The following is a 25,261-nucleotide window of genomic DNA, read 5'->3' as shown; positions in this document are numbered from 1 at the left end:
GCTGATATCTACTGAGCATCTAACGTTGTCTGATACTGAGCTAGGGACTTCAAATTAAGAAATGAGGGCTTCCCTGGTGGCACAGTGGTTGAGCATCTGCCTGCTAATGCAGGGGACATGGGTTCGAGCCCTGGTCTGGGAAGACCCCACATGCCGCGGAGCAACTAGGCCCGTGAGCCACAACTACTGAGCCTGCACGTCTGGAGCCTGTGCTCCGCAACAAGAGAGGCCGCGATAGTGAGAGGCCCTTGCACGGCGATGAAGAGTGGCCCCCGCTCGCCGCAACTAGAGAAAGCCCTCACACAGAAATGAAGACCCAACACAGCCATAAATAAATAAATAAATAAATTAATTAATTAATTAATTTTTAAAAAAAACTAAAAATAAAGTTAAAAAAAAAAAGAAAAAGAAATGAATGAGTCCCAGCCCTGCCCTTGGGGAAGGTACTTAATGAGAAACATTTAGAGGCCAGTCATTGGGCAGATTGCTTTCAAGCCAATGTGCTGTAATGCTATTTCTTTTTTTTTCTTTTCCCCTTAATGGGGTTAAGCTTTAGAAGTATGTTTGGCAAGTACTTTTAACAACCTACACTGCTCCCAGCCCATGTTCATTACTGGCGTTAAACAACGCTGGAACTGAGACTATCCAAAATGCATGAAAAACTTTGGAGGTATATGATCTCATAATTTTATGCCTAACCTCAAATACCAGTTTTCCATGTTTAAGTTTTGGCAATTTAGAATCACAGTGGGGACATAGGCCAAACACACAAAAAACAAGCCCAAACCAAAAAAAAAAAAAAAAAAGTGTATAAATTAAAGACTATCATTATCTATGCAAGAGTGAACCCTGAAATCAAATCTGAGACATTCCCTGGAGTATGTGTGTACTTTTTACGGCATGTTTTATACATGTCTAATCTTTTTCTGCACACAAAAATCACTTTAATAAAACTTCCCCGCACACTCATGTTCTAGAAAGAGAGCATCTGTTGGCAATTCTGAGGTCTTATGACTTCATTCTGAAGCCAGGGAAAATTCAAAATATATTTTTTAAACTGCGATGGAGAAATGAAACAACCCATAAAGATAGGAGATGTACTTTAGAGAGACAGGTAAGGATTTGTTCAGAGTTATACAGAATTAGTAAGACTTTAGATCTGATCGGCCCCACCAAAAAAAAATTTTTGTTTGAAACACTGAAGTCACCACCAAGACTTAAAATTAGGGGCCATGGTGTCCTATGACCCTCTGTGCTCTAGTAGGACAACATTTTAACTCCCTTTAAAAACACCACGCAGGGGCTTCCCTGGTGGCGCAGTGGTTGAGAATCTGCCTGCCAATGCAGGGGACACGGGTTCGAGCCCTGGTCTGGGAGGATTCCCACATGCCGCGGAGCGACTAGGCCCGTGTGCCACAACTACTGAGCCTGTGCATCTGCAGCCTGTGCTCCACAACAAGAGAGGCCGCGATACTGAAAGGCCCGCGCACCGCGATGAAGAGTGGCCCCCGCTCGCCGCAACTAGAGAAAGCCCTTGCACAGAAACGAAGACCCAACACAGCCATAAATAAATAAATAAATAAATAAAATTAAAAAAAAAAAAAAAAACACCACGCAGTAACCACTCATTGATCAAGCGTGTTTGGAACAAAGCCAGTCCCCACATGAGCTATTTTTCCCCAGTTTTGAAGCTTATCCCTTCCAGCAACAAGCCTTTGCTTCTTTATTTTGACAGTGTTGAATGGAAAGATTTCCAAAATGTAGAACACATTTCCTTCCTTTTAGAAACAGAGCATGAGTTTATTCCATCATGTTTTTCTTTGATGGTTTCTAGTCTTTATGTTGATGATACCCAGTCCTGAGTTGTCCTGGGCAGGGCTGTGTCTGGCTCCATTCTGAGCACCCAGCACACGGCCCCGCCCGGGACAGACACGCAGCCAAAGTTTGTGGATTGACCCTTTCTATGAGTCAGACTCAGAAGATGAAGAGACAGGGGAGAGTCGCTCCAGCAGCCTAGGAATGAATGACTACAAGTACTGTGACCTCTTCTCAATGAATCTGCCCCCCAAACCCTGGGGGTGTGTGAGCAAAGGCACCAAGAGAGAGAATTCCAGCTCATGTGCACTTGTGGCTGGCTAGCCAAGAAATGCTGCCCCAACACTTTACACTGCCAGCAAGAATCCTAGCTGGGCCTGGATTGATAAGAACATCACCAGGCATTTCTTATCTCTCTATCCCTTTAGATAAGTCCCTAACACTTTGCTGGGCAATGGCTGCATGGTGTCATAACTTGCCCCTCCCCAACTTTCTTTCTAAACATGCTCATGCTTTATTGGAAGCCTGCAATCCCAGGGTAGTAAGAGTGAGAGAGACGAGAAATGAGGCAAGGTAAGAGGGTGAGTCAATGTGAGGAGAGCACCAAACAGAGCCACATCTATACATTTTAAATTTCTCAGTATGATTCAGCTCATACTCTGTCCTCTACCGTCATCTCCATGTCTTAAGAAAATATGGAATTAGAAGTGTTTATACGGGTTGCAAACCAAAGGTCTACAGGCAAGATCCACAGATAAGTTTTTTAAAGTTTGAATTTGTTTTCTAAAAAATTTATATTTTTGAAGTATAGTTGATTTACAATGTTGTGTTCATTTCTGCTGTACAGCAAAGTGATTGTTATACATATATATATTCTTTTTCATATTCTTTTCCATGATGGTTTACCCAGGATATTGAATAGAGTTCCCTGTGCTATACAGTAGGACCTTGTTGTTTATCCATCCTATATATAATAGTTTGCATCTGCTAATCCCAAACTCCCAGTGTGTCCCTCTCCCAACCCCCTCCCCCTTGGCAACCACAAGTTTGCTCTCTATGTCTGTGAGTCTCTTTCTGTTTCGTAGATAAGTTCATTTGTGTCATATTTTAGATTCCACATATAAGTGATATCATATGATACTTACCTTTGTCTAACTTACTTCACTTAGTATGATAATCTCTAGGTCCATCCATGTTACTGCAAATGGCATTATTCCATTCTTTTTATGGCTAAGTAGCATTCCATTGTATATATGCACTATAGCTTCTTTATCATTCATCTGTTGATGCACATTGAGGTTGTTTCCATGTCCTGGCTATTGTAAATAGTGCTGCAATGAACATTGAGGTGCATGTATCTTTTCTAATTATGGTTTTCTCCAGATATATGCCCAGGAGTGGGATTGCAGGATCATATGGCAACTTTATTTTTAGTTTTTTGAGGAACCTCCATACAGTTTTCCATAGTGGCTGCACCAATTTACATTCCCACCAACAGTGTAGGAGGCTTCCCTTTTCTCCACACACTTTTCCAGCATTTGTTATTTGTAGATAAAGTTTGAATTTGAATGTTTTGCTTTTTAGCCACAGACCCCACCACTCCCTATAGTACTCAGCTGTTTCACCTATTTCTGTTACTGGCCCAGTCTTGAAGCCATCTGAACTTGCAACCCTTGGTCTAGAAGCACAAATTTATTCATTCCACATGTACTAAGTACCTACCATATTGACAGAGGGATTGAGGGTTAGAGGGAAGATTCAAAGATTAATAAGTGAATTATATCAAACATTTAAGGAAACAATAATATCAATTTTATACAAACTCTTTCAGGAAATAGAAAAGGAATGAATACTTCTCAACCCATTACTCTCTTACCAAACCAGATAAGGACACTACAAGAAAAGGAAATTGCAGCTCAATATCCCTCATGTATATAGACACAAAAATTCTTAACAATATACTATCAAATCAAATCCAGTAATATATAAAAAGTATAATGCATCATGACCAAGTTGGAATTATCACAGAAATACAAGATACATTTAACATTTAAAAATTAATCAATATAATTCACTACATTGACATAAGCCATATAATCATTTTTATATATATGTATATATATATATACACATATATATATAAAAGCATTTGACAAATTCAACATCCACTTATGATAAAAATCTCAGCAATCTAAACAGGAAGGAAAAGGAACTTCTCAACCTGATAAAGATCATCCACATAGACTGACAGTGAACATGCTCAGAGAAGGTTGAAGAACATCTGGGCTGTTTCTAGGTTCTGGCCATTAAGAATAAAGGTGTTATAAACATTGGTGTACAGGTTTTTCTGTGAACAGAAATCTTCATTTCTCTGGAATAAATATCCAGGAAGACAACTGTTGGGGCATATGGTATTTGAATATTTAATTTTTTAGAAAACAGCCAAATTGTTTTCCAGAGTGGCTGTACCATTTTACATTCCCATCAGCAATATGTGAGTGATCCAATTTCTCCTCATCCTCACCAACATTTGGTGTTGTCGCTCTTTTTTATTTTAGCCATTTTTATAGGTATGTAGTGAACCATCCCACTATGGTTTTAATTTGCATTTTCCTAGTGGCTAATGATGTCGAACATCTTTTCATGTACTTATTTGTCTTCTGTATATTTTCTTGTGAAATGTCTCCTCATGTTGTTTTTCCATTTTTTAAAATAAATTTTTTTATTTTATTTTATTTTATTTTTGGCTGTGCAGGGGCTTTCTCTAGTTGTGGCGAGTAGGGGCTAGCCTTCGTTGCGCTGCACGGGCTTCTCATTTGCAGTGGCTTCTCTTGTTGCAGAGCATGGGCTCTAGGTGAGCAGGCTTCAGTAGTTGTGGCACACGGGCTCAGTAGTTGTGGCTCACTGGCTGTAGAGTGCAGGCTCAGTAGTTGTGGCGCACAGGCTTAGTTGCTCTGCGGTATGTGGGATCTTCCCAGACCAGGGATTGAACCTGTGTCCCTGAACTGGCAGGTGGATTCTTAACCACTATGCCACCAGGGAAGTCCCTTTTTTCCATTTTCTAATTGAATTGTTTGGGTTTTTTTACTGTTGAGTTTTGAGAATTCTTGATACATTCTAGATACCAGTCTTTTGTTGGATATGTGGTGTGCAAATTTTTCTTCCAGTCTGTAACTTGTCTTTTCAGCTTTTTAACAGGGTTTTTCAAAGAGGAAAATTTTAAAATTCTGTTGAGTCAAATTTATGAATTTTTCCTTTTCTGAATAATGCTTTTGGTGTCAACTCTGAGAACTCTTTGTCTAGTCCTAGATCCCAAAGATTTTCTCCTATGTTTTTTCTAAAAGTTTTATGTTTTACATTTAAGTTTGTTATTCATTTTGAATTAATTTTTCATAGGTGTGAGACTCAGGATATGGGGTATAATTCTTTTTATATGTTGTTAAACTCTACTTGCTAGTATTTTGTTAAGGATTTTTGCATGAGGGATTTTGGTCTGTAGTTTTTTGTTTCATTTTTTATTGTACTGTTTTTATCTTGTTTTGATATCAAGATAATATTAACTTCATAAAATGAATTGGGAAGTGTTCCTCCTTCTATTTTCTGGACGAGATTGTGTAGAATTAATATTAATTCTTCTTTAAATACTTGGTAGAATTTTTCAGTAAAACCATCTGGGCCTGGAGGCTTCTTTTTTAAGGAGTTTTAAACTCACGAATTCAATTTCCTAAATAGTTATAGGGCTCTTCAAATTATCTATTTCATATTGGGGGAGTTGTGATAGCATGAGTTTTTGGAGAAGATAACCCATTTCATCTAAAGTGCCAAGTTTATGTGTGTAGAGTTGCTCCTAGAATTCCCTTATTATCCTTTAGATGTCTGCAGAGTCTGTCATGATATTCCCTATTTCATTCCAGATTTTGGTAACTCGTGTAGGTTCTCTTTTTTCAATTTGTCAGTCTTGCTAGGTTTGTCAGTTTTATCTTTTCAAACAAGCAGCTCTTTGTTTCATAGAGTTTCTCTACTTTCTTCTATTTTCAATTTCATTGATTTTTGCTCTTTATTATTTCCTTCATTCTACTTGCTTTGGGTTTTTTTTTTTTTTTTTTTTGCCCTTCCTCTCATAGAATCTTCAGGTGGACTCTTAGATTATTGATTTAACACTTTCCCTCTTTTCTTTCTTTCTTTCTTTCTTTCTTTCACTTATTTTATCTATTTATTTTTGGCTACTTAGGGTCTTCGTTGCTGCACGCGGCTTTCTCTAGTTGCAGTGAGCCGGGGCTACTCTTCATTGCGGTGCGTGGGCTTCTCATTGCGGTGGCTTCTCTTGTTGCGGAGTACAGGCTCCAGGCGCGTGGGCTCAGCAGTTGTGGCTCGTGGGATCTAGAGCACAGGCTCAGTAGTTGTGGCACACGGGCTTAGTTGCTCTGCGGCATGTGGGATCTTCCCGGACCAGGGCTCGAACCCGTGTCCCCTGCACTGGCAGGCAGATTCTTAACCACTGCGCGACCAGGGAAGTCCCCCCTCTTTTCTAATGTACGAATTTAGTGCTATAAACTTTCCTCTCAGCACTGCTTTAGCTGTTCTCACAAATTTTGATACAGTGTATTTTGATTTTGATTCAGCTCAATATAATTTTTTAACTTCCCTTGAGACTTCCTCTTTGACCCATGGGTTATTTAGAAGTGTGTTGTTTAGTCTCCAAGTGTTTGGAGATTTTCCTGTTATCTTTTTGTTATGAATTTCTGGTTGGCTTCCATTGTGATTAGAGAACACACTGTATAATTTCAGTTCTTTTAATTTTTTTTGAGGTTTTGTGTTATGGCCCAGGATATGGTCTATCTTGGTATATGTTCTCTGACAGTTAAAAAAATGTGTGTTATGCTATTGCTGGCTGGGGTGTTCTCTAAATGTTGTTTAGACCATGTTAGTTGATAGTATTGTTGAGTTCTTCTATATCTTTGTTGACATTCCGTCTAGTTGTTCTATCAATTGTTGAGAGAGGAATGTTGAAGTCTCCAGATGTAACTGTAGAGTTATCTATTTTTCCTCTCAATTCTATCAGTTTTTGTTTCACATATTTTGCAAGTCTGTTCTTTGATGCATACACATTTAGGATTGGTATGTCTCTCTTGTTAGTGGATTTGCCCTTTTATCATTATATAATCTCTATCTCTAGCAATTTGCCTTGCTCTGAAGTCTACTTCATCTGATATTCATATAACCATATGATTTTTTAAATTAATCTTTGCATGATATATCTTTCCTACCCTTTTGCTTTTAAGCTGCCTGTGCTATTGTACATGGATTTCTTGTAGATGGCACATAGTTGGGTCATCTTTAAAATTCACTCTGCCTATTCCCCTTTTTTAATTGTCAATTTCTGTCTCTCAATTGTCCTTAAATGGTAAATGACCATTTACATTTAATGTAATTATTGATATGTTAGGGCTGAAGTCTGCCAATTTGTTTTTTGTTTTATATTTGTTCTATTTTTTGTTTTTCTGTTTTCTTTTTCCTGTCATTTTGTGGGTTAACTGAACTTTTTTAGAATTCCATTTTTGCTTATGTACAGTGTTTCTTTATATAACTATTTTAGTAGTTGTTCTAGGTATTGCATTATGTATACATAACTTATCCGTCTATTGGTGTTATTTTACCAGTTGGAGTGAAGTATAGAAATCTCATCTCCCTTTAGGTTCCTTTACTCTTTCCGTTTACGGTTGTCTTAAATATTTCCTCTACATATATTTAGAACCACATCAGACAGTGTTACAATTTTTCTTCAATGTCAAACATAATTTAGAAAACTCAAGAGGAGAATGAAAACCTATTGTATTTTCCTATACTTTTTCTCACTTTCCTGATGTTCCAAGGTTCCTCGTTTCCTTTCTGTTTACAAAAATTTCTTTAGCAATTCTTTTAAGATAGGTCTACTGACAAAAAGTTCTCTTAGTTTTCCTTCAACTGAAGATGTCTTGGTTTTCCTTTAATTTCTAAAGAATATTTTCTCTGAGTATAGAATTCTGAATTTTTTCTTCCAGCCCCTGTTAAAGTCGTGCTACTTCCTAATGACCTCCATGATTTCTGATGAGAAATCTGCTATAATTTGAATTGTTTCTCCTGTTGGTAAAGTGTCATTTCTCTCTTGTTGCTTTCAAGATTTTTTTCTTTGTCTTTAGTTTTCAGAGTTTTGACTACGATGCGTCTTGGTGTGGATTTCTTTGGGTTTATCATATTTGGAATTTGCTCAGCTTCCTGAATGTATAAGTTGACATCTCTTGTCAAATTAGGGAAGTTTTCAGTTATTATTTCAGCTCCACCCTCTCTCTCTTCTCTTCCCAGGACTTGATGTAACGAATATTAGATCTTTTGTTATAGTCCCATGGGTCCCCAAGGCTCTGTTCATTTTTTTCCTGTCTGTTGTCTCTCAGTTATTCATACTGAGTACTTTTTATTGTCGTCTTCCAGCTCACAGATCCTTTCCTTTTTATATCTTCTATTTCTTTGCTGAGACTTTCTATTTTTTCATTTGTTTTCAGCATATTCATAATTGCTTGTTGAAGCATTTTTATCATGGGTGCTTTGAAATCTTTGTCGGATAATCTAACATCTCTGTCATCTCAGGTTTGGTCTCTATTTATCATCTCTTTTCATTCAGTTTTAGATCTCTCTGGTTCTTGGTATGCTGAGTGACTTTCATTTGAAACCTGGACATTCTCATATTGCAGATGAGATTTGGGATCTTATTTAAACCTTCTGTTTCAGCTGGTTTCCTCTTACTCTGCTCTGGAAGGGGTGGCGTGGGCTGGGCCTCATTCTTGCCAGATGGAGATAGAAGTCCTGGTTTCCCAGCTGGCCTTCACTGGCACCCATGGTAGAGGTGCTCCTATTACCGCTGGGTAGAAGTGGGAGTTCTGGTTCCCCACTAAGCCTTCCCTGAAAACTCCCTGGCTTGGAGGGACAGAAGGGCTGTTTCTTCTCCTCACCTGTAGACATGGGGTTGGGGGAGGGGTGACCTTGTTATCAGGCCAAGGTGAAAGACCTGACTCTCTACCAGTCCTCCTCTGACAAAATCCTGTGGGGAGGAGGAGAGATGCCTTGTTACCGCCAGGCTGGGGTAGAGGTCTGGACTCCCCACGTGTCTCTACGGGCACCACGGGAGACGGGCCTCGTTTCCAGCTGGTAGGGATGAAAGTCCTGGCTTCCCACTCAGCCTCCTCTGACACCAGCCCAGTGGGGATGTTGGGACACCTCATTACAGTGTGGTGTGGGTGTGGGCGGGGCCGTGTTTTCTTCTGTGTGTTTAGCTAAAGTAGGGTAGTTATTGTCTAAAAGTTTGCTGTCTTGCTGGGCTTCCCTTTCCTGGTCTTTTGGCCAGAAAGAGAAGGTTTTTGTTTGTCTGTGCCTCTTGGCATTTTTAAATGCCAGCTTCTCCTCCTCTAAGTCTAGGATGTATGAGGCAAAAGAAAACCCAGGGAACTTGCCACTGTGCAATTCCTTGGGTCCTAAGGTCCCTAGTCAGCCCACCTGTTTCTCTCCACCTTTCAGAATCTTCTTCTATTTGTTTTTTGTTTTGTTTTGTTTTGTTTTTTAATGAAAGCTTCTTTCTTTCTTTATTTCTTGATTTCTTTTTGGCTGTGTTGGGTCTTCGTTTCTGTGCGAGGGCTTTCTCTAGTTGCGGCAAGTGGGGGCCACTCTTCATCGCGGTGCGCGGGCCTCTCACTGTCACGGCCTCTCTTGTTGCGGAGCACGAGCTCCAGATGCACAGGCTCAGTAATTGTGGCTCATGGGCCCAGTTGCTCCGCGGCATGTGGGATCTTCCCAGACCAGGGCTCGAACCCGTGTCCCCTGCATTGGCAGGCAGATTCTCAACCACTGTGCCACCAGGGAAGCCCCTTCTATTTGTTTTATATAAAACATTCAGAGTTTTTAGTTGTACTTAGTGGGAGGAATAGGGAAAAGTACATCTACTCCAGAAGCAGAAATGTCTCTCTGTGTTACTTTTGCAATTTCCTGTGAATCTATATTTATTTTGAAATGAAAAGTTTAAAAGAAATTCTAACATAGGCGTCTCACCAGCTTGTTCAAGTATTAGAATCCGAGGCAAATAGTTACTCTAGGAGAAGAAGCCTGTTCATGGATTCACGTCAAAGTGTGATAAACTCCAAACGACAGCAGCTCAGAGGCGGGGCAGGCGCGGGGCTGACGTCACCGGGAGTGGGTTACCCAGGCAGCTGTGCCCAGAGCGCTGAGGCTGGGCGGGCAGCTCGGGGCGGACGTGTGGGGTGGCGTCTCGGAAGATCACGAAACCCTTTGTAAATAAAGGGCCTCATTACCGCTCACCCTGCGGGGGTCCTCGGATGCCTGACTTTGATTCCGAGGCAGTTGCCGGCCCGGAAGACACACAACTGTTGCCTGTTAGAGCTGGAAGGGTCCTTGGGGACCATCTGCCCAGCCCCCCCCCCCCCCGCAGCAGGAAGCGAGGCCACAGCCCCACAGCTCTAGCCAGGCGGGTGGAAGCCGGGCCTGAGGAAGGCTGTCCGGCTGCACTGGAGGCTGGGCTGAAGGAGAGGCCCGCAGCGGGGCCCAGCTGGCCAGCCGGACTCCTGGCTGGGGGAAACCGGAGCATCTGGAAAGCATCATTCACTTTGACCAATCAATGTTTAAAGACCAAACAAAGCCACAGTGAGCACAGCCGGGTTTTTTTTTTCCCCCCTTCCAAGTCGAACAGCACATCTGGGTGTTTCATTTTAGCTCACAGTCATTTGCTGCCACAAGATTGCCTTGGGGTGGGGGGGTGGTACACAAGCCTCTTGCCACTAGAGGACACGTTTATTCACCTTTAACTCCCAGGAGTAGACTGATTTCACGAAAACAGAAACTCACACCTGCCTAAGGAAAACTGGAAATGAATATTTCCATACTTCAATTTTTATTCTATTCCTGAACCAGGCCCTGGGGTGAGTCGAGGGTGGGAGTGGGCTTGGATAAAAGCAAAACTAAGCCCCTGCCCCAAGCTGTCTGCCATCTTGTGGGAGACATGAAACAGAATGAGTGTCAGGTAGAAAAAAGGGCACTTGCTGTTCAAAACGATGACCACACCCTCTTCCTTGAAGCAATCCCTTCCTTGGGGTCCCTTCTGTGACTCCACTCTCCCCTGGATCTTCTCCAGTCCCACCGGCCACAGCTTCACCCGCCCTTCCCATGTTGGGTTCCTGGATGGCTGGTCCTGAATCTCCTCTCATCTCCCTCCACTCTCTCTCCTGGACCGATTCCTCCTCTCCTGTGGCCCCAATTACCATCTCCTTGCCAGCCACCCCCAAATTCACAGCTCCAGCCAAGCCCTTCCCTCTCAACCCAGAAGGACACATCCAACATGGCTTGCGTGTCTGCGTGGTTCTCAGGACTCAACCTGTTTAAAACTACATGCATGCTGTTATGGGCTGAATTGTATCTTCCCAAGACTGATCTGTTGAAGTCCTAATCCTCGGTACCTCAGAATGTGACTGCAGGGACTTCCCTGGTGGCACAGTGGTTAAGAATCCTCCTGCCAATTCAGGGACACAGGTTCAATCCCTGGTCCGGGAAGATCCCACATGCTGCGGAGCATCTAAGCCCGTGGGCCACAGCTACTGAGCCTGCGCTCTAGAGCCGACGAGCCACAACTACTGAGCCCGTGTGCCACAACTACTGAAGCCTGCGCGCCTAGAGCCCATGCTCTGCAACAAGAGAAGGTATCGCAATGAGAAGCCTGCATGCTGCAACAAAGAGTAGCCCCTGCTCGCAGCAACTAGAGAAAGCCCGCACGCAGCAACGAAGACCCAATGCAGCCAAAAATAAATAAAAATTTTTAAAAAAGAAAAAAAAATGCATTTACCTTTAAAAAAAAAAAAAAGAATGTGACCGCACTTGGAGAGGTGATTCAGTTAAAAAGAGGTCATTAGGGTGGACCCTAACCCAATATGACAGGCATCCTTATAAGAAGAGTAGGTTAGGACACAGAGGGATGACCATGTGAGGACACAAGAAGAAGATGCCCATCTGTAAGCCAAGGAGAGAGGCCTCAGAAGGAACCAACCCTGCTGCTACCTTGACCTTGGACTTCCAGCTTCCAGAATGGTAAGACAATAAATGCCTGTTGTTTAAGCCCCCCAGTCTGTAGAACTTTGTGATGACAGCCCTAGCAGACCGATACGCACGCTTTCACCCCAACCTGGCCTGCCTCCTGTGCTCCCTCCTCTGTGAAAAACACGTCCACCAGGCAACTGCCCAAGCCAGGAAGAAGCTCAAGATTCCTCCGAATCCTTCTTCTCTATGTCTTCCACAGTCGTCCACGGCCACACCTGGGCAATTGGGCTCCTAAACAGCTCTTAAATCCATTAACTTCTTTCCATCTTCTCTTCAGCCACTCCCCCTCCCTGCTCCCACCCAAGGCTGACTGACCACAAAATAGGCAGAACTGCCAAGTTCAGTGTTTCTCAGGAGCTGTAGCCCCAGTGAGCACGACCACACGTGGCCACAGTTGGGTGAGCGCTTCGTGGCTACAGCGTCCTGCATGTGGGTGCCACCCAGACGTTGCTTCCCAGGATGCCACGCTCCTGTGGTATTCAGAAATCGCACCAGGGACTTGGGCATTACACCAGTTCACACGTTTTGCAGCCACAGAAGGCAATCATGCTGCAATTTCAGAGTGAGGTGCTTAGGAGTGTAAGAGGTCCCTACTTTGGGCTCCTCTCAACTCAGAAATCCCCCCACCCTGGACTCAGAGTGCTGTCACCATTAACCAGAAAACGTCTCCTAGGAGGAAGTGGGAGGCTGAGGCCCCGTGCTCACCAAGCATCCCCCACCAGGCCTTCCCTGGGTGCTTTGCCAAGAACGTGGCCTCTGGGTTCACTGAAATGAACAGAACGTCCGCAAGATTCATGTGTCTGCGTGCTTTCTCCCCAGGCCTCGGCAGGATCATTTCACACACGCCCAGGACACAAGCACCAGGGGCACCAAACAAGTATGAAAAGAGACAGGCTAGAATCTTGCAGCCATCAGATGTAGAAAGATGCTATTTACACAAATATTAGGTTCGTGGTTTGAATCACCAACGGGAGCCTAAGCTGGAATGCTGGGCAGGGGCGGGGAAGAGAGGGACAGGGCCCTTCCCTAACACTCACAGCCGGACCCTGCTCACAGCAGCCACACCTGTCTCCTAGGACCCACTCTCGACTGCAGGAGGTGGACCCCGAACACGCAGAAGCTGCAAGGTGTCCCGTGACAGAGGAATGCAGCGGGAGCGGCAGGACCCAGAGGAAGGAAGGAGGGAGCCGCTCTTGAAAGGAGACCAAAACCACCGATGCTCAAGTACGTTTTGAAAGATGAAGGAGAGGTATTTGCCAGGCAGACCGGGTGGGACCGACAGCCCAGGCACGGGGTGGGAGGTTTCGGTACAACTGGAGCAGAGTACGTAGGGGCGCCCAAGAGCAGACGTGGCTGCGGTGACAGGCAGAAGCCTGACCATGGAGGGCTTTGGGGCCACACCCACCTGCTCTGAGGTTATACGGAGAGATGCCCAGAGGACCGAGTGGAGTGATCGGGTCAGATTTGCGTATTTATTTACTTATTTATTCATTCATTCATTCTTTTTGGCCGCACCATGCAGCTTGCGGGATCTTAGCTCCCCGACCAGGGATCCAATCTGTGCCCTCGGCAGTGAAAGTGCAGAGTCCTGACCACTAGACCACGAGGGAATTCCCAGATTTTTTTTTTTAAAGAAGCTTGGCCCCATGGTCCCTGTATTTTCAAACGACGACCTCAGTTTCCCCATCTCTCAAATGGGGACAATAATAGAACATACCTCATGGGGCTGTGGTGCAGATTAAACGAGTTAATACAACCAGACGTGATTAGCACAGTGCCTGGCACACGCATCGTAGCTGCAGATCAGTATGACCTATTTTCTTGTCGTGTCACTGTTGTCATCATTCGTCAGGCCCGGGATGGCAGGCTCAGGAGCACATGGCCTGTGCACTTGTGTTCATGGCGTACTTGCTAAGGAAAGTCAGTGCTGCGCAGTGTGAAGCTGTTTACTGCACACGGACGCCAGGCCAAGGGATGAATGGTGGCTTGGACACCGCCCCCTGCAAGCTGGCCAAGCCGTGTGCCTGGACACGGGACCACACCCACCCAGAGAGCCAGCCGACGCGCTTTTCCAATTTGCCAAGCCCTGCATTGGGAGAGGGGGCTGGGGGCTTTTCCTAATTCGTGCCTGATGTCCTGGGGTCCACCCGGAGAGGTGAAGAAGACTTCACTGTTGCTGCCATTTGGGGTGAGGGCTGGAAGCTAAGTGACATCTCAGAGTGGTGTTGGGGGTAGGGGCGAATTGGGAGGGAGGTCTGCCCCCTTGATTCCCCCAGGTCAAGGCCCCTTCCATGGAGCACACTTCCAGGGTCAGTTAGAGGCTCATGGAATTCCACATTAGAATAGAACCCACAGAACTTCAGAAGTGAATGTCCCCAACGTGTGTCTCCTCCAGCCCCAGCGTGTGCGTCGTGTTCAGCACAGAACTTAGAGTCAAATAAACCTGTATTCAGATCTCAGTGTCCCCAAGCCCCTGTGGCTGTGGCTTGACGCCCTAGGGCTCGGCTTTCTCATCTAGAACATAGTGCTAACAGCTCCCCAGCACAGGGTAGACAAGAGCCCGACATGAACAAACAAACACGCAGATGGCAACTAGCATGGTGCCTGGCACAAAGCAGACACCCCAGAAATACCAGCAACGTGCCGTCCATCCAAGGTGGGGGAACATGCACGAATACTTTCCACCGATACCTAAAATATGCAAGTCGTAATTTGGACAGAGGTTTATTTTAATTAGCTAGCAGTGGGAAAGGTTGCTTCAGGAATGTGAGTGCTTGATGATTTCCCCAGGTGGTAGGGAAAAATATGAAATGACAAAAACAAACCGGGAAACATTCTTGAGGGAAAAAGAGAGAGAGAGAGTCCTGTTAATAGCGCCACCTAGATACAGCAAAGTGTATTTTTGTAGATGGCAAAAATGGTGCCCAAGCTGGGGAAGAAAATGCTGGTTCTCCCCAAATTTTCCAGCTAGCTTTTTCTTGAATCAAGGTGGCCAGGCACATCTGGAAGCTCCAGCTGAGGGAGTATCAGTCTGTCCACCCGACTGCTGGGCACCGTCCAGCGCAGAGGGACAAAGCTTAACAATTTTCCAACCCTTCCCATAAAATCCAATATAGCGGCCCGACTGGGAAACCTTGTTCTTTCTCACCTGGTTGGGGAACTAAGATCTCACAAGCCACCTGGTGTGGCCAAAAAAAAAAAAAAAAAACTTAAAAAGGAAAAGATGAACATGGCTCCACAAAGGGCCTTCCCCTTTGACCAATTTTGAGGCAGAATTTGGTCAAATCGCTTCACAAACAAATGGGAGGCCTGGAGCCCCCCAAGCCCCTAATTGGGAACAGGTTAGTGGAGACGTCCGCCGGGAGTCGCCATGTGGTCCCCAACAGCGGCCTTCCCCACCGAATTCTTTTGCTCTGATTTCCACATAAGCCATAACAACACCATGCAGAACCAATTACGCCCGGCTCCGCAGGGGAGGCCGCGACTCTGGTCGGGGTGGCTGGAAGGGGACCCCCTGGGACGGCCTCCTCTGTGGGGGGCCACCCTGCTGTCAGTCCTGTGACCCGTCTGTGCCCGGAGCCCGCGCCTGCCCTCCCAGAGGAAAACCCCACAGCATTTGTCATGAGCTCGCTGAAAAGCTGGAGTGTTCCATGCGTGGCCAAGAAATTGATGACCCCAGAGGTGACGGCTGGTCGGGAGCCGCTGTGGCATCAGCTGTTCGGAAAGGGTGGGTGGTGGGTCCATTTATACTAAATGAGTGGAGAGTGGGGACTTCCCCTTCCAGAGGTCAACTTACCACTGCAGAAAGGACCTTTAGTGCTGAATCCAAAAGAGGTGTGGCATGGGGAGGGCGGGGTTTGCATGGGTGGGAGCTGCTGGGTGGTGGGAGCTGTCTGGCGTCGGATTAAACAGTGCATCCGAGTGCTCTATCAGCAAACATCTGCGGGTGCCAACGTCAGGTTCAAATCCTGGCTCCACCGTTGACCAGCTGTGCGACCTTGGGCCAGCGACTTAGCTGACTAGGGCCTCGATTTCTCACCCGCAAATGGGTGTAATCATAGTGTGCAGCCCACAAGCTGTTGTCAGGATTACATGAAATAATCCAAGCAAAATGCTTAGGATACGGCAGGGATGCAGCAAATGTTAGCTGCTATTGAGATTCTCCTGGAGGGATCACCGGGTCAACAAAACCACACTGAGCTCGTTAGCTTTGCCCTTTGGGTGTCTTGGGCAGACTGGTAGCAGCTGGTTAGGGAAATGGGGATATGCACTCACCCAGAAAATATTTAGTTCCTAGCTGCCTTCTAAGAACAAACCAAAGAAGCAAATGCATACAAGTTTGTTATTCATCAGAGCCCCCTGAGACTGCAACAGGCGGGTCTCCCAGCACTCGGAGACACTGGTCCAGTCGCAAGGTGCCAGTTCTAGGTGAGGGGGGGGTTGGGCCAGGGTCGGCTGTGCCCCCCATCGTGATTTCCAAACGCAAAGCCCAAGTGAAAGGCTATTAAGAATTGGAAAGGGGGTGCGGGAGAGCTTGCGGCATGCCTCATCTCTCTGATGCCCACACTGCCCGTCTGCTGTCCTGCTGATGCACTGGCGGCTTCCCCAGACCACAGGCATTGGTCCATCCTTTTGGCCTTTTCAAGGCTCAAGATTTTCTCAAGCTGGTCCTGCCCCTCTCTGCTCCCTCCTTCTGGAAACTTTCCTTTCAGTCATTACTAACTATCCATCCTGGAGCCCCACCTGGCAGGGACTGCATCTGGGTCATCTCCATGTGCCAGAATCCTGCCACCAGACCATCAGTTCCATTATCCAGGACGTGGTGGACCAGAAGAAGGGGTACAGTCTCCCCCAGGGTGTCCTCCTCTCAGGGCAGTTCCTGGAAGGTCCCCTCTTGTGTTAAATCCTAGGTATGAGTTGATATTGTTGTTATTTACATTTTTCTTGGAAGGTGGAGTTCAAGTGGAGAAACCGATGGATTTGCACTCCAGTTCAGTTCTCAAAAAGGGCCACGGCCAAATGGAATCTATGTGGGTTTTTCCAAAGATCACTTTGGCTGGAGGGGTAGGGAGTGGCTGTCAGAGGTGGGCAAGAAGAGGCTGCTGCAATGCTCCAGACTCTGGAGGAGGACCCCAAACCAGGACAGGGACCAGGGGGCTGGGGAGGAGGGGACCAAATCAGAGAGAAAAGGGCCAGCACTTGATTGATGTGAGAGCAGCATGGGCGGTGGACGGGGGAGGCAGGGAATGATTCCCAGCTTTCCTGCCCAGGACGAGGTAGTGCCTTTCATCAATGTGGAATTTGAATATAGCAGAGCAGTTCTGGAGAGAAGGATGAGTTCAGTTTGGACGTGTTGAGTTTGAGATGCATGTGGATATCCAGGTGGCGAGCTCTAGTGGCAGACAAGGAAAACTGGAGGTGGGTGCTGGAGGTGTAATCTGGGCTGTGGGATATTTACTACCAACTGGTGATGCCTTCCCACCATCCACTTCATCCCAGTCTTCTTGATGCCTGGATAGAGGAGTGTTGCAACATCCCGAGGTGATTTATAGGGAAAACGTCTTGTGTGTTTGTTTCTCAGCACTGCCTTCCAAGTGGGAATCTAAAACCCCACATTCTGATCCTAAGTGTAATTTCCAGTCATTTCCACCGACAACATTTGGTTCTTATTATCAAAAGATACTCACACAGATGTAGCATTAAAAATCTTGGCTTCAACGGATAAAGAAAACAAGATAATCTAAAGTACTGCAGCAACTCTCAGACATTTACGATTCCAAGAAATGGTTGTTGGATAACTGCTCTAGAATATCCATTTTCCAGTGTGTTTCTGGGTGGAAGAAAGCCAGCCACTTTGTAAATTTCAGGCCGTTCATCTGAACCTTCAATCAGGAATGTCCTAGGGCCTTAGATGGTGAATTAGGCATGGGCATTTCCCCTTGGTGTCCCCAGACCCGACACACATCCAGGCACACAGACAATGCTCACTAAGGGTTTGTTGACCGAAAAAGAAACAGCTGAATACCGTAAGTCAGGACATGCTAGGTTTTCTCATTTGACGTTTCCTTTCAAATGTTCCGAGGGCTTAAATTACAGGGAAAGGAAGCTTCTGTAAGTCAGAAATGGAAACATATTTATACGGAACTGATGTTTTGAACTTTAATGGAGAACTTTATCTTTCCTGTGTCAAATTCTATATTAGTGGTTTGGGGTCCCCTCAAGCATCAGTAATTAGTAGAGGGTTCCTCGTTCATGAGTTCTGGTTATCCCCAAAGTATATTTTTTATGTAGTAATAGCTAACATTTATGAAGTACTTCTTATGTGCCAAGCACTTTAACAAATTATCTGGTTTAATTCTCACAATTCTGGGACGGTGATATGTTTATTATCCCCGTTTTACAGTCGTGGTGACTCGGCCTTGGGAAATGCAGGCCATTTTTCCAAGGCCCACGGCTAGTGAGAGGCAGAGCTGGTATTTGAGCCTAAGGAATGCGACCCCACGGCCCAATTACTGACTGTTCCTGGCGCTTCTGAGCCAACAGTGAGCCGGGGGTGGGTGGGATGGGCCTTCACGAACATTCATCTGCTTATTCCTTTCGGGAACCCTGAGAGATAGGTCGTGTTCTGAACCCACTTTACAGCTGGGGAAACTGAGCCTCACAGAGGTGAAGCCGCGTGACATGGCAGAGGCTGAACCTGGGTCCAAGGACGCCAGCATGCCCCTTTGTCTTCCCACCATTCCCAGGACTCTGCTCCTCCCTTTGCAGCCCCTGACTCTCCCCATTGCCTTAGGCTTACACAGTCTCTGTTAGACAGCCGGTCTCCATCGGGTCCCCCAGGGGCACCCAGGCCGAGAGGGGTCAGCCTCAGCCCTGGGAACCTCCAGGACCCTCCGGGGCCTCAGTGCAACTGTGGCCGCACCATGCACGGCTCAGGGGGCAAAAGAGATGGACCACGTGCCGCTGATACCGCGTGAAGGGAGCCTGGATCCCAGTACCCATCCTTCCTTCCCACATCTCCCGTGCTGTTCGTCCTGTGCACACGGCCACATGAACAGAATCGAGAGACTGATCCAATCCTGTCCCTCTTAGGAGGTTTGCTTGCTTAGCAGGTCTGAGTCAAGGGAAGCCTCTCTTCCTCCCCTGTGGTGCCCCAGGGACCAGCCAGTCCCCTGCCCCACCCACCCAGCCCAGCCTGCGGCTTGCCAATTGCAGCCCAGGAGAGAGGACTGGGCTCCCCGAGAACAGCCTGAAATCATCCAGGATGCTGCCAGCTGCGGCTCGAGCACCCAGAGCCCATCCTCACTGTCTGCCCTCCACCTCATCGTAGTGTCATGGGATCCAGGAGCAGTGGTTTACGGAAGCCTCTGTGGACCAGGCCTCTGCCCATCAGCCCAGCCAGGTGAGCAGGTTTATCTCCAATTTACAGATGGAAGGTGGAGTCCAAAGTGGGCTTTGGGACCACACAGCCCAGATGCCCATCCCGGCTCAGTACTGCGTGGCTTTGAGCAAATCCCTTCACCTCTCGGAGCCTCAGTTTGTTCATCTCATCAGCAAAATGGGTGCAATTCAGGGGTTCTTCATCTGGGTCCACAGATTCCTGAGAGATCCTTGGAAAGGATGGAGGGGGGTCCAGAAAAGAGGATGGGGAAAAGTTACCTCTTTATTTCAACCAACCTATAACTGAAATGTGGCATTTTCTTCCACCATGAATGCACAGAGCTTCCAGAGGAGTATTAGCAACACCTGTGACCTGTCATCAATTAATGGCTGTGGCTACTTCGAAATTACAATCACCTGGCTTCCCTGGTGGCACAGTGGTTAAGAATCCGCCTGCCAATGCAGGGACATGGGTTCGAGCCCTGGTCCGGGAAGATCCCACATGCCACGGAGCAACTAAGCCCGTGTGCCACAACTACTGAGCCTGTGCTCTAGACCCCACGAGCCACAACTACTGAGCCTGTGTGCCATAACTACTGAAGCCCACGCGACTAGAGCCCATGCTCCGCAACAAGAGACGCCACCGCAATGAGAAGCCCGCACACTGCAACGAAGAGTAGCCCCCGCTCGCCACAACTAGAGAAAGCCCACGCACAGCAACAAAGACCCAACGCGGCCATATAAGTAAATAGATAATTAATTAATTTAAAAAAATTACAGTCACCATTAGATCTGTCACCGGGTCTTGCTGTTTAATGCATTAATTTATCAGTGCCCTTCCTGAAGTGTGTGTCTCAGAGGAAATGAGCCCTCAGCTGGCCAGTGGGGTCTGTCTCAGCTCCTCAGCTGCATGAGGTCCCTCTGTGCACACAGCCTGCCCACCTGATCGGTTAAACCACCTGTCGCCCAGCGTCTCCTGCATGGAGGGGAGGGTTTGGACAAGGACTAACTCTTTTTTTTGATTAATTGAAGTGTAGCTGATTTACAATGTAGTGTTAATTACTGCTGTACAGCAAAGTGACTCAGTTATACATATATATACATTCTTTTTCATATTCTTTTTTTTTTTTTTTTTTAATTAATTTTACTTTTTTTTTTTTTTTTGCTGTGTTGGGTCTTCGTTTCTGTGCGAGGGCTTTCTCTAGTTGCGGCGAACGGGGTCCACTCTTCATCGCATTGCGCGGGCCTCTCACTGTCGCGGCCTCTCTTGTTGCGGAGCACAGGCTCCAGACGCGCAGGCTCAGTAGTTGTGGCTCACGGGCCCAGTTGCTCCGCGGCATGTGGGATCTTCCCAGACCAGGGCTCGAACCCGTGTCCCCTGCATTGGCAGGCAGATTCTCAACCACTGCGCCACCAGGGAAGCCCCCTTTTTCATATTCTTTTCCATTATGGTTTATCCCAGGACGTTGAATATAGTTCCCTGTGCTATACAGTAGGACCTTGTTTATCCATCCTATATACACCAGTTTGCATCTGGTAATCCCAAACTACCAGTCCTTCCCTCCCCCACCCCCCTTCCCCCTTAGCAACCACAAGCCTATTCTCTATAGGATTGACTCTTTAATGCCCAGTGCAGGCCTCTCCTGGTAGGCTCAGCCCAACATCCTTTTAGAGGAAGGCATCAATTTCTGTAACAGAAACTCCTTCAAACAGTTACTCGGTTCCCAAACCTTGGCGTCACCCTTGACCCCTCTTCCAATCTGTCATCGTGTCTATTTGCTCCATCTCTAAATTTGTCCAGAGGCATGTCACTTCTCTCCACGTCCGCTGCTTCACCTGGGTCTGAGCTACCATCGTCGCCTGCTCGGATCATGACCGCGGGCTCCCTGCTCGGCTCCCAGCTTCATCATTGGCCCCCCTCCCCATGCTTGTCTCACCACAGCAGCCAGAGAAGCCATTCAACATGCAAGTCAAACCGTTCCCGCTAAAAACCCTCCAGGGGCACCAGTCTGACTCCCAGTAGGTCACAGTCCTTGCAACCTGGACCGTCACTGAGAATCCAGCTCCCTCCACCCCTCGCCCTCCCCCACTGTGCTCCAGCCATGCCAGTCTCCCGGACCACCCGAACATCGTCCCTCCTCAGGACCTGTGCGCTTGCTGTTCCCTCTGCCTGGGAAGGTTTTGGTCCTCACACCTTCAGGTTCTTATGTCAATGTCTTCTTGCTAAAGCCTTCCCTGAGGTAGTGGCCACTGTGATGTGTGGTCCTGACCCCTCTTCAGGAGCGAAGGACTTGTCCCCTGGCTGCTGGGAGGTGCCCTCAGCTCTCAGCCCCTTTGAGGATTGTCTCAGCTGAAGAAAACCTCCTGTTCAAGCACATGCATCCTTCCAAGGCAGCCTCATCCGATGCCGGTCAACATGGGGGATTTGAGACAATTCTGAAGACTCATCTGTGTCCAGAACTCCATGGGGCGCTGGCTGAGTTCTTCAGCTTGAGTCACAGCTCAACTCCTCCCAAAGCCCAATCCTGCTTCCTTCCCTTCGTCCTGCACACGTGGATTCCAACTGTCCTCCCCAATAAATACCCCCATGCGAATCCCCAAATCAGCATCTGCTTCCCCGGGAACTCAGTGACCCTGGTCACCCAACCTAAAATTGCAGAGCTTCTCCCCAAATACACGCTCCCTCAGCCCTTCCTTCCTTCCCTGCTCATCAGCACCCATCACCACCTGCAACCACAGATTTACTTGTTTATTGTCTTTCCTCCCACCAGAATGTAAGCTCCATAAGGACAGGAACTTGTTTTGTTTTGTCATTTCATTGCCCAGAACAGTATCTGGCACCATAATCATCCACTCAGAATTTGTTGAGTGAATGAGTGAGTGAACAGCTACACCATCCTTGACTTGTAGTCAACAAAATCCTCCAAATCCTTTTCTCACACTCCGTCGACTATGACATTCCGAGTTTGTGTAATTGATTTCGGGGCCTGATTCCAGATCCCGACAACTTGTCACGGCTAAATTCCATCCTGCTGATTGGATTGGTCCTGGTTCTGGCTCTAATCCCCCGAAGAACTGAGAAGCATACATTTTAGAGCTTCATCCAAGTCATCATTAAAAATGCTGCATAGAACAAAATAGCTCTCATAGGCATTTTCTTGGTAGCATTTCTGTCTGCTTTCGTTGATCTTGTCTGCGTACTGATTTGCTTGTTTATTTCCATCCCCTCATTAGCCTACACATCTTGTTAACGGCTGCAGCCCAGGGCCTAGCACTGTGCCTGGCATATTATAGGCTCTTGATAAACATGCACCAAATGAATGAACGGCTCTCCGCCTTACAGAATGTGAGCTGTCTGGGGCAGAAGCCACATCCAGTCACCTTTGAATCTGCCAGGAAGAGTCTTTCGGCATTAATACGTGAGTTACCAGGGCTGGGATATGAGCATGAGGGTGGCTGCGATTCAGGTCGTGTTGTGCTGGCCTCTTGGCCCTATCACCCCCGGGAAGTGGGTGTCACATTTCCACACCCAGGCCTGGCTGGTTATGCTCTCTGACCCCTTGGGGCACCTCTCAGGGACCACTGTAGGGACATGCTGCCTGGTACTCCCTGTGGCTCCCAGGGATGCTGGTTCTTGGACTTCCAGTACCATCCCCTGGATCTCTAACAGGAGCGCCGTGGAGCTGAGCCGTGGGTCTCTCTGTTATCGACCAAGCCGCTATGATTAGGAAACACCGTGTGCCTGGACTGTCATTTTCCCCACACTGAGTTTTTCCCCAGCAACTCCTCAATCATCACACAAACAAGACCCCGGTGGATTCACCCACTTGCTCTCTAGACAGGCCCTGAGTATGTCAGAACACTGGGTGGACCAGCTCAGGCTCAGGCTATGAAACTCATGCCCCACACTACATCAATCTCATTCAACAAATACATGTCATGTACCGTTCAAGGATCCGGGAACAGTAGCGAATAAAGTCAAGTCCCTGCCCTTTAGGGACATACATTTTAGTGGCAGGGGAGCAATGTACACATCACGTGATATATGCCATGGAGAAAAGTAAAGCAGGAGAGGAGGGAGGAGCCATGGAGGAGGGGTGTTGCCATTTTACTTAGGGGGCAGGAAAGGGCCTCACTGAGAAGGTAACTCTTGAGATGTGTCCCTAAGGAAGTGATACAGTTGGCCACAGGGATACTCAGAGAAAGAGGATTTTAAACTGCACGAATAGCAGGTGCAAAGGCCCTGAGGCAGGAGTGTAATTGGCATGCTCAGTGAAGAGCAGGGAAGTGAGTATGGCGGAGCAGAGTGAGCAAGGGGGCGGGGGGGCAGCTCAGGAGAGGAGGTCAGAGAGACCGCAGACAATGGGGTCAGATGGGGCTCGGAGACAACTGGCTTCACTCTGAGTGAGCTGGGAGCCACTGGAGGGTTTGAGTGAAAGGACAGACGGACGGTCTGACTTGCATTCTCACTTGGTTTCTGGGGCTATTGTGTTGAGAAGGAATGTGCACAGACAAGGGGAGAAGCAGGGGTACCAGTGAGGAGATAAGGGCTTGGACAAGGGGTTAGCCATGAAGGTGGTAAGAAGCAGTCAGATTGTTTATATATTTTGAAGTCCAGCCAACAGGATTTGCTGATGGAATGGGACGTGGGATGTGAGAGAGCGAAAATCCAGGGATGAATCCACCCTTTTTGGCCTGAGCAGTTGGAAGAATAGGATTGCCATTGACTGAGCTGGAAAAGAGTGTGAAGGAACAAGTTTGGGATAGAGCTGCTTGGACACATTCATTCTGACCGCCTGTTAGACATCCAGTTGAAGCTATCAAGTCGGCGTTTGATGCTGAACCTGGGATTCAGGGCCAAGGTCGGGCTAGAGAGATACATTGGCAAGCTGTCCCCCATCTCCAGTTTCTGGGGCTCTGCTAATCATACTTCCGGGCACTCTGTCGGAGGGTCAGCCTGTGGGACTTGGGGGTCAATGCCTGGCTCCACGTTTAACTGGCTCCAGGACCTTGGGAAAGTCAGTCCCATTCTCTGAGTCTCAGTTCCTCAACTGGGAAATAATACTAGCAATAATACACTACAGTTTCATGAAGGTTTTAATCACCGAATATAGGCTGTGCCAGTGTTGTGCTGACCTCAAAAAGCAGCAGCCATGGAGGCTATTATATTTTGCTGGGCGTGTTTATTGTTGTTGCAAACCCACCGCTCTTTGGGCCTCTGGTTAACTCTGAGCCGTATCCCCCTGGCCACAGTGATGGGGACCAGCGATGGGGCCTTGACCTCTGCACTGCTCATTTGAAAGGATGACCTGGTCTCATCAGACTCCCTGGGCATGAATTTTGAGCTGGGGATGAGGAAATTGGGGCCATCAGTGGTGGGTCTGGAGCCGAAAGGCCATTCTGGGTCACTTCCTATGTGAGCAAGCCAAGGACAGAGTGACCTTGAGTGAGAGACTTCATGGTGGCTGGCTGGATCCTGCTCTCATCCCAGGGAGGCCCAGATGGCCGTCAGGCCTATGCTCAGCCTCCTTGAATTCCCACTGGACATCCAACCAGCAAAGGCGTATCTGTTGAGCCCAGGAGCCTCAATGGGAACCATACGGGGTGATGAGTTCACGGCTCAGCCTGCTGTGGAGGAGATAGGCCCAGCCGCTTCTTTCTCCAACGGACTCTGGAATGTTCCGCCCCCAACAATTGTGGATGATGGGGTTGAAGTCTCTTTGGGCGCTGTTAAAACAAGTGTGTTTTGAAAGCTTTCTAGAACTTCTGGTAAAAAGAAAAGAGCCGTAAAATCACAGGCATTCCATTTTCCCACATCTCTCTCCATGTCCACATTCTGGGGCCATAACCAGCACTGGGAATTGGCCACGGAGGCACTGGATTCATCCCTCGCTTGGCAAAAGAAAAGAAGGAAGGCAGGGACTGCGCTGGTGGCGCG

At 47.2% G+C, this 25,261-nt stretch overlaps 2 long non-coding RNA genes across 2 annotated transcripts in view; both read left to right on the top strand.

Moving 5' to 3' along the window:
- Positions 1-25,261, top strand: part of LOC309608668 — a 314,353-nt gene that overhangs the window by 44,373 nt on the left and 244,719 nt on the right. The gene's annotated exons all lie outside the window — the stretch shown is intronic.
- Positions 1,310-15,782, top strand: LOC309608665. The gene is made up of 3 exons (XR_014233051.1): positions 1,310-12,890; positions 13,020-13,167; positions 13,796-15,782. It is a non-coding gene; the product is annotated as an uncharacterized lncRNA (long non-coding RNA).

The sequence above is a fragment of the Balaenoptera borealis genome (genome assembly GCF_965194805.1).
Source record: "Balaenoptera borealis genome assembly, chromosome: 13".
In the NCBI taxonomy this organism is placed as follows: domain Eukaryota; kingdom Metazoa; phylum Chordata; class Mammalia; order Artiodactyla; family Balaenopteridae; genus Balaenoptera; species Balaenoptera borealis.
This window is presented reverse-complemented; position numbering and strand designations above follow the sequence as displayed.